The following is an 8390-nucleotide window of genomic DNA, read 5'->3' on the forward strand; positions in this document are numbered from 1 at the left end:
TGCCCTGGATTCAAGGAGTGAAAAGGGAGAGTGAAGGAGGTAATAAAGATGGTTTGGGAGAAGAGCTAGTAGTATCCTGAATCACATGCCAAAATAACCAGCTCAGATAGTGACAGGAGGCAACTGCCTATACCTTCTCCATGACCAAGAACACTAGCTGAGGTTCCTGTTGATAACTTTTATCCTCCCTATGGAGGAAAGACATGATGTGGAGAATGAAATAGTAAACAGGGTTGCTGATGCTATAATCGCAGGAGAGGGATGTGTAGGCGGGCAGTTGAGGTGGTGAGGGGATATGGAGCGTGAAGGTGATGGTGATGAGAGTTCCTTGGCCATTGCACTGTAGTGAGGATGTTCTTTTTGGGTGGGGGTGAGAGGAAGGGAGATGGATGCTCTGCTTTGTTCATTTGGTTCTGTTTATGGCTACACTGTGCATTGGAAATTCTTGCTTTGTCGTCTGGCTAGGGGATGTGGATCAAACATGGCAGCTTGGAGCCATGTGAAGCCAGGTCTGGAGTAGTGCAGGGATGGGCTCTGTCACATCTTTAGAAACTTCTGCACGCTACTTAAGCATTTAGGAAGCTACTAGTTAGGATGAGACAGTTTTACAAGCAGGACAGGAAAAGCAGAGCAGAAAGGCAGGGAGATTTTCACCTGGAATGAAGGCTCCCTTAACATCTTCTGCTTACCAGGAACAGGAAGGAGCTGGGGCTGTTGAGGTCTGAACTCCACTTTGAGGTTGTCTCCAAACGTGTCCATAGCACAAGGGAAGGAATTTGTGTAGCTTCCAGGGACCAAAATTTTAAGGCGGTTCCAAGAGTACAGTGGCGCTGGGGACAATGCCTTCAAAAGGGGCCACACAGAGGCCACTGTGTGAGGAAGAGTGCTGTGCTTGAGACATGGCTATTTTGAAGGTGCAATGCATTAGCCATACCTGGCAGATCCCCTTTTCATTGCCTTCCTAACCCAGGCATGTATATGAGTTTGCAGGCTTGTGCCTCTCTGGGGAGAAGTGAAAGATATTTATTTCAGGAGTGTCTCGTGTGCATCATTTATATGCTGAACACATGCCATGTGCTTTCTACAGTATTTTTCAAGCAGGCACTGTGGTTCTGGCGGCAGTCAGCAAGCAGCCTCTGGTTACAGAGCACTGGCGGGTCTGCAGGTACTGCAAAAGGTCTTACTGCCTGCTTAATACAGGGCAGGGGTTTGGTCTCTTACCACTGCAAAGGCCACATTCAGCAGTAAGTGCTAGGAGTAAAGCAGGGGAAAACATCTGTGACTTTCAAACTGTTCCTTCTTTAATCCCCAGAGTGTATTGTCTGCCCTTTGGGGTGAGGTGGGTGGATAGGGAACTTTAGTTCATTTTCTTCCCCGAAACCTGTTGGAAGTACAAGTGAGGCAGCCACCTGATTTGTGTATGCATGCAGAAGAGGGCCATCTGAATTGTAAATAGCACCTGCTAAATCATTATTAAGTGGAAGCTGACGTGGGAGGAGTTCTCAGGAATAAAAAACCCCATAAATCTTTTGATAAAAGTCATTCAGGCTGTTTTAACATTGTCCCCTGGCTGCACACTACATACTTCAGCTCATGTGGATGCTACAGGGAGTTGTGGGAGTCGTATCAAGGACAGGGGAGGCCCCATAAAATCCAGTTACTATCATTGTGTGAGAGCTTTAAATGGTCTCACTTAAACTCATTATTAAAGAAAGGAACTATCAATTTCATTTAATGCATGGTGCCCAACCTTGATTTTGCTCCCTGCCCAGAGACTTGCTGTGCACAGGAGTGATATAAAAATTAGACCCGCACTCTTCAGGACTTGTATTTAGCTGTTGTAAAGTCCTGGCTGCAGCCTGGCTGCCTGACTGGTGCTGTGGGAGGCTGCCCTGCTCTCCTGCCACAGCAGGGACCAAGCCTGAGCCCAGGCACGTTCAGCCCATGTTGCCGCTTCCTTTAGTCCAGGGAAAGCTTTTGCTAGTGCAGGTGAAGCTGCTGAGCTGTGCATCCTCACCCGCTCTGCTTCTGGCAGAAAACAAAGGGAGTTGTCTCCTAGGGTCTCCTTGTGGGGAAGAGAGGCAGCAAGGGAGGCCCAGCCTCGCACAGGAGGTTTCCTGGCAGACCTGCAAGGGGTTTAAGAAGACTTTTCCCAAATGGAAGGGCCTGTTTTCTGACCCTCCATGGCTTGTGGCCCCCCCATCTCTCCAAGACCCTAGGAGTAAGGATGCTCCCCCACGGGAGCATTGCTGTCACAGGGCTTGGCTGGCATGGATTGCCCCATTGCTGCTGGCTATTTCTTCATGGGCATCCTGTCAAGCTATTGTCAGCCTATACAATCGAAAGGCTAAAGTTATAAGTCATATTACAGGCTGTAACGAGGAATTTGATCCCTGTAACAAACCATCCAACTTTTATTCACACTTACTACTATTTCTACAATTGCCATGGAGTAAAGATCTTTTTTTAAAAAAAAAAACATTCCACCAGCACAATTTGATAGCGTCCTCAGGAAATTTAAGGCTGTGTTTTTCTCACATTAGCTGCACAGGCAAATTTGCAATAAAAACAACTTTGCTGCAGAAGCTTTCTTTTCCCATCACCAAGCTGTCAGTCAGCCTGTAGTTTCTTGCTATTGGACTGTGCTGAAGAGCTGGCCAGATTATTTTCCTTACAACATGTGCCCCTAAAACCTCAAATGTGAGATAAATATGTTGAATGGAAGGAAGAAGATTTCATACTTTTTTTTTAGGGGAAGAAGTATTTCTCATGTGATGAGATTTAACCTCTGAGGAGGGCGGAAGTGGCAGCAGAGGAGTCCAAAGTCCTCCCTTGAGCGACAAGACATCCCTGCTTCCTCCACCCAAACTGTTTTTGGGTTACCGGAGAGGGTCAGTGTTTGTACCCTGTTCCTGTCCCCCTACAGAGGCTGCCAGTGGTGTTGCAGGGACAGCAAGGGGCTCGTTGTTGATGTGGAAATCAGTCCGTAACAACAGCTCATTTCACCAAGGGGCACAGGCGGCCATCTGACGTTGACAATGTTGAGTGACTGCTGACCTTGTTTTTAGTGTCAGCTGATACCAGCTGGAACCCTGCCAGTTTGCACCAGTTGAAAGTCTGCCTGTTAATGGTGGTGATTATCCTGATTTTTACAGCAACGCTGAGAAAGTTGCAGCTGCTGTGCTTCACATCCTTGACTTTAATTTAGTGTGCCTGGATCTTCTGGTGTTATCTTTAGAGAAGCATGTGAGAACCTCCCTCCTTGTTCTGCATCCATCTTTTTTTTCCCCTTTTTATTTTGTATGAAGAGATATTGCTCAAGCACACCATAGAATGGAAGCCATAAAGCTATAAATTACTCCTCTGCTAGGTCCACAATATGTTACCAATTACATCTGCTTTATTATTCACGTCCAGGGGGAAAACATACATCAAACCAACCCCACTCTCCAGGCAGGTTGGTACTGTGCTAGAAGGAACACCGTGACTCTTCTTAATCACTGGAAAAACAAACACAGTTTCGTCTCACTCACATACAGTACTTGGGTCCAGGATGACAAGCTGAGTAATGCTGCTGCGGTTCTCTGAGCTCGCTGCGTACCACATGCTGCAGCATTCATGGTAACATCATCGACCTGTGGAAAGGAGAGAGGAGAGAAAGCACTTGGAGGGGCAGGGAGCTGGAGGGGGAGTGGGTCTGAGGACCCGGTTACAGGGACCTTGGAAATTGCTGCCAAGGAGATTGGTAGAGGGAAGTTAAGGCAAATGGCAGCAAACGGCTTCAGAAATCACGTTAAAGCCAGGGTTCACACCTGCAAAGGAGGGCATGCTGCCGTTTGCAGGGCTTCATTGCTAGAGTATTCCAGTATTCCAGCCTTGCATATTCCAGCAGGGGTGATGGTTTTTCCATGCGTCCTGATAGGGGTTTTCGTCTGTGTCTGCTCTGTCTTCAGAAATTCATCTCTGTGGCAGGGATGAAGGTGGGAGTGTTGAAGCAAACTGGAGCGATTGCTTTGCTAGTTACTTCTGTGTATGGTGGTTTTTGGCTCACCGCAGTACGCCTCTCCTGAGCAGTTCCTGGGCTTTGGGCTACTGAGAATTAACTGGAAAATGGGTGTTGGGTGTGTTTCGGTGTGTTTGCTTCACGATGCTACTGAGCTTTGGAAATGTGGAGTAACATTCATATTTTTCTGTATAGGTGTGTATGTTTATGCATGCATGTGGATGAGTGCGTATGTGCACACAGGAGCTCCAGAAAGTCTTCCAAAGAGCAACACAGACTTAGTGGAGCATGAGGTTTTTTTAGGAAAGGGAGCCAAGTGTTAGATACTCTTGGTCTCCACATGAAGAAGTCATCTCTGTGCACAGCGAAGTTTGTTGTGGTTTTGTCTCTGAAGGATTCCTTCAGCTTTCAACTTTTTAAAACTGAAAACAAGTCAAGGTTATGTTTGTGCTTAATAATTCAGCAGTGGTGCCAGCTCAGCATATTGTCTTTTTCTTCCCTAGTCATTCTGGTTTATTAAAAAGAAACACTGACGACAGATAGAAGGGTGAAGGAGGCTGTGCCTTCCTGCATTAACTCCCACTGAGCGCTGACTCCTTCCCCAGGTATCCCCACAGATTTGTGCCGTTCACAGTACCTTAGTCCCAGCAGTAGCATCCCCACCCTGGGCAAGAAAAGCTGGCAGCAAATCAGGTCTTAGATGTCCTCTTCTCTGTGAACCATGTCTGTTTTCTGAGTAGGAGCATTTTCTGTTTCAGTGGAATATTACTCAGAATCCTTCAGTAAGTTTATCTCAGTGATACTTTGTTTTCACTTTGGTTATGAGGTTGTGGGTTTCTTTTTCTGTTTGTTTCGTGGCTTGGTTTTTTTTAATAAAGATGTAGAAGATCATTAACTCTTCCAGAACCAAAGAAGCTTGCATTAAAATAGATTTTTGTCTTTAATTAAAAAGTTATATTAGGACCTAGTTCTGCCACATGCTGATGTGTATGTTACTTCATTAACAGTGCTGTTCACTTCCAGGGGATCTGCTTTCCAGTGATGGTATTGTCGCTGTGAATAAGAAAAGATTAACACAATTTTATAAATCTGGGAGAACTGAGAGCTCATAGTGAAGCTCACGTTGTGTAACTCCCATCTCCAGTGTCCCTGAGCACAGACCAGCATTGTGCATGATTCCCACACGCAGACTTGGCAGGCAACCTGAAACATCATCTGCCGCTTCTGTCCTGGCTCCTCAACTTCGTCCGTGCGCCTCCATTTTGTCACAGTGTATCATCTCCTGGTCCCATCCTGGCTCTCTGCAGGCCAGAAGCCACACAGTGATTTTATGGGAATAAATGGAGGGCTTAAGTCAGATATACCAAACTGTTTAATACAGAATGAGCCTGAGGATTTGAGATTTGGCTTCCATAGCAGAATAATTTGCAGTATTTGACATGAGTTCTTCCTGAGAGCAAGTTATATTCCTGGAGACAATGGGAATAAGAGTCTCTTTAGGCAGAGGAGGTAAAAATAACATTTGCATTCCTGTTATTAAAAATGAGAAGGGGGAGAGCAAGAGAACAGGAATCTTGGTGGCTGTTGGCATAGTTCAATCAGGGGTAATGATTTATTTTAGAGCATAATACTTTATTTGCCTTGGATACATATTTCTGGAAGAACTTGATTTTTATGTGTCTGCATGTGCTGTATCTGAAGTCTATATCCCATTTTCCAATGTTGTGTTGCAGGTATGGCCTCGCATGTGCAAGTTTTCTCTCCTCACACCCTTCAGTCAAGTGCCTTCTGTAGCGTGAAGAAACTGAAAGTGGAGCCAAGTTCGAACTGGGATATGACTGGGTACGGCACGCACAGCAAAGTCTACAGCCAGAGCAAGAACGTGCAGTCCTCCCAAGCAGCCGCCGCAGCAGCCGTCAACGCCTCCCTCCAGATCCCCAATCCAAGCATCCCTTACGAACAGACCATCATCTTCCCAGCAAGCACGGGGCACATTGTGGTGACATCTGCCAACAGCACTTCTGGTGTGGTTGCAGTGTCTGGGCAAACACTGGGCGGACCACACAACCTGATGCGTCGCAGCACTGTGAGCCTTCTGGACACCTACCAAAAATGTGGACTTAAGCGCAAGAGTGAGGAGATTGAGAACACAAGCAGCGTGCAGATCATTGAAGAGCATCCACCAATGATTCAGAATAATGCCAGTGGGGCCACTGTAGCCACCGCCACCACCTCCACGGCCACCTCCAAAAACAGTGGCTCCAACAGCGAAGGGGATTACCAGCTGGTGCAACATGAGGTGCTCTGTTCCATGACCAACACGTACGAAGTGTTAGAGTTTCTTGGCCGTGGAACCTTTGGACAAGTAGTCAAATGCTGGAAACGTGGCACTAATGAGATTGTGGCCATCAAGATTCTAAAGAACCATCCTTCCTACGCCCGACAAGGCCAGATTGAAGTGAGCATCCTGGCTCGTCTGAGCACAGAAAGTGCGGATGACTACAACTTTGTCCGTGCATACGAGTGCTTTCAGCACAAGAATCACACGTGTTTGGTCTTTGAAATGTTGGAGCAGAACCTCTATGATTTCCTAAAACAAAACAAGTTCAGTCCTTTGCCCCTTAAGTACATCCGACCAATTCTCCAGCAGGTCGCAACTGCCCTAATGAAGCTGAAAAGCCTGGGACTGATTCATGCTGATCTCAAACCAGAGAACATCATGTTGGTAGACCCATCCCGACAGCCGTATAGGGTCAAGGTCATAGACTTTGGTTCAGCCAGCCATGTGTCTAAAGCTGTGTGTTCTACCTACCTTCAATCCAGATACTACAGGTAAGAGACTGGGCTCATGCAATGTTAACAGGGAGTTTTCCTACATTGCTATAGATGAATGAGAGTTATCCCTTCATCCTAAACTGGGATGGCTCTTAGAATGGCTTGCTGGTGACAGGCAAAAATGGTATCCTAACCTACTTGCATTGAAAACCATTGTAAATTTGTAAATTACCATAAAATCTTGTAAAAATAGAGTTTGGCAGTTACAATTTAGAAAGCCTTTTACCTCCATCAATACTTTGTTTTCCCAAGAACTCTTTCCAGAAGAGGGCATGTGTCTGGAGAGTCCAGATTTCCTTCCCAAGTCAATGCAAGTAGGTTCTCGGTCTCAGAAAGACCTTAACCTAAACAATCAATCCATATTCCAGCTATGTCTTCCAGTCCTTACTCATATGTGAAACCTGGGACGTCACAAGAATAAGGCTGACCCACAGCAAAACTCTATGGATGTAGAATGTCCTTTGTCAAGGAGGCTTTTCACGCAGGCTGTGGAGCTTGCTAGAGTCAATGAGAGGATTCTGGCTGGCTCCTGTCAGCTCTGCTCCAGGCGAGCGGGCAGCCTGGCTGGGCCGAAAACACCTTTTTCCATATGGAAAGCTCTTGGTGGGGATGAATGAGAATTATCAGTAATTTGGTGTTGGACTGAGGACCTGTCATGGACTGTCAGTTCCCACTCTCGGTACTTCTAACTACAGCTATGTTATGTGCTAGGATGGAGTTCTGACCTCAGCGTAGGCGCGCCTGAAGCGAAATGTGTGAACAAGCTGTATCCCTCTTCAGTCTGTTGAACAGTTTCAGCAAAGCAGCCTCTTTCATAACCCCCGGAAGGTCATCTGTCTTGACTCCAGGTTACAAAGTCTCTCTGTAAATGTTCTGCTTGCACCCTCTTTATGGTACCAGTCATCGCAATTCAACAGTCCAAGGACCGAGAAAGGCAATTCTACCTCAGGGGTGGGGGAAAATAAAGGGAGGGGGAGAAAAGGGAATTTGTCTTTAGATGACAGCTGAATTTAGAAATGTTCAGGACTTGTTTTTGTTGTTGTAATTCTGTGAAACAGGGGCGAAGAGGGAAAATGTGATCCTTCTTGATGACTGATTTAATGAAAATCAGTCCTGGCAGCATCCACAGCTCGTCAGATAGGTTACAGAAAAACAGGGTAGTTCCTCTGTTTGTAAACAGGAAAGAAATCTCTCATATATGGGGAGGACTAGGGACAAAAAACCGAATTGATAACAGACCCTTTACCAACTTCATAAACCTCACAGTGGCAAAGCCCACCAGAGCTTTGAGCTTGGGAAGAGTTAATTTTCACAGGAACAGGAACTTTGAGAGTGTAGCACTGCAGCAGCTGATTTTTATCTGCCTGTCCTTTGCTCTGAAGGAGGCCAGAAAAAAATCCCCAACCCTAGTTTATACCTCAGAAGAGGCTTATTAAATGAAATATTCTACCTGATGACAGTCCCATCCTCCAGGAGAAATATGTTTCTGTGGTAAATATGCAAAAGCTTTTAGGGTTGCAATTACGTGGCAGTCTGGGGGGGGGGGGGGGGG

At 46.2% G+C, this 8390-nt stretch overlaps 1 pseudogene across 1 annotated transcript; it reads left to right on the forward strand.

Moving 5' to 3' along the window:
* Nucleotides 1-5738: 5738 nt before the first annotated feature.
* Nucleotides 5739-6846, forward strand: LOC104501737 (annotated as a pseudogene). The gene has a single exon (XR_727847.1). The product of XR_727847.1 is annotated as a homeodomain-interacting protein kinase 2 pseudogene (transcript).
* The last annotated feature ends 1544 nt before the right edge of the window (nt 6847-8390 follow it).

The sequence above is a fragment of the Buceros rhinoceros genome, unplaced genomic scaffold, assembly GCF_000710305.1.
Source record: "Buceros rhinoceros silvestris isolate BGI_N320 unplaced genomic scaffold, ASM71030v1 scaffold41661, whole genome shotgun sequence".
NCBI classification, from domain to species: Eukaryota; Metazoa; Chordata; class Aves; order Bucerotiformes; family Bucerotidae; genus Buceros; species Buceros rhinoceros.